Here is a 1,146-nt window from a genome sequence, read left to right on the forward strand (position 1 = left end):
CCTCACCCCCTTCCCTGTACTGTCGTTTTTTTTTCTTTTCTTTCTTTCTTTCTTTCTTTCTTTTTTTTATCCTAGTAATTTCTTCCTCCTCCTGTCTTTTCTTCTTGAGAGGGCTTCTTGCTTGTCCTCCGGCGGTCACTTGTCAAGGTAGTGAACGTTCTCAATTGTCTATTACACAGCCATGTCTTTGCACGCCTCAATTTAGACCTGGGGGCTCTTTTTTTTTAGTGTGTTCGTAGCGTGTGCTGACTGACTGACTGGCTGGCTGACCGACCCCTCGGACAGACGCCAACACAGGTAATTACGTCATCACCGGCCGTGAGGAGAAGTTGGAGGGGGAGGCCTTTCTTTTTGACCACCACCACAACCATTAAAGTAAGCTATCTCTAAGAGCGTGGGCGGGAAGCCATAACAAGATCGTCATTCTCAACTCTACGACTGCCAGCAGCGGGTCCATGTGGTTGTGGTAAAGTTCTTTTTTTATTTTTATTTTTTTACATTTCTTAATTAAAATCTAAATTTAAAACGAACTATTCGCACCAAGTAGAGCGGCGCATTCGTTAGGCTATATAAACAAGTTTTCAACTTTCTCACGACAAACGCTTTTAAAAAAACGAACTACACGTACTTGCATCTCTAGAGATCTAATAGAGCGGAACAGAAATTCGTATAAAAACAAGTTTTCAACTTTTTCGAAATAACGCTTTTTCCGTCGGGACAGATCGGTTTGGCCACTAAAGACAGTGTGGTAGAGTCCAGACTCACTCCCATACACGAATGACACAAATAGATCTATAAAAGTGCAATGTAGTCTATAGAATTAAACTTGTCTTAAGCAACCAATATGTTTTAACTTAAGCATCACAAGATTTTGACTTACGCATCAAAACCTATAGGTTTTAACTTAATAAGCATCACAAGATTTTGACTTAAACATCAAAACCTATAGATCTTAACTTAAGCATCTCAAGATTTTGACTTAAGCATCACAACCTATAGATCTTAACTTAAGCATCACAAGGCACAGACAGACGCTATCGCGTTCCCCACCAGCGCTTTCTTCTTTCTTTTGTAACTTAACAACAACCCCCATCACGCACGCACATCGAGGCAGACCGCGCGACCACTCGGCCATTATTATCCCCC

General features: G+C 41.4%; 1 protein-coding gene across 1 annotated transcript in view; it reads left to right on the plus strand.

Moving 5' to 3' along the window:
- Nucleotides 1-166: 166 nt before the first annotated feature.
- Nucleotides 167-1,146, plus strand: part of LOC101860056 (dentin sialophosphoprotein) — a gene marked incomplete at its 3' end in the record, with an annotated part of 3,496 nt that continues 2,516 nt past the window's right edge. The window contains 1 exon segment of the mRNA XM_035973037.1: nt 167-466.

This window comes from Aplysia californica, unplaced genomic scaffold, assembly GCF_000002075.1.
Source record: "Aplysia californica isolate F4 #8 unplaced genomic scaffold, AplCal3.0 scaffold00959, whole genome shotgun sequence".
Lineage (NCBI taxonomy): Eukaryota > Metazoa > Mollusca > Gastropoda > Aplysiida > Aplysiidae > Aplysia > Aplysia californica.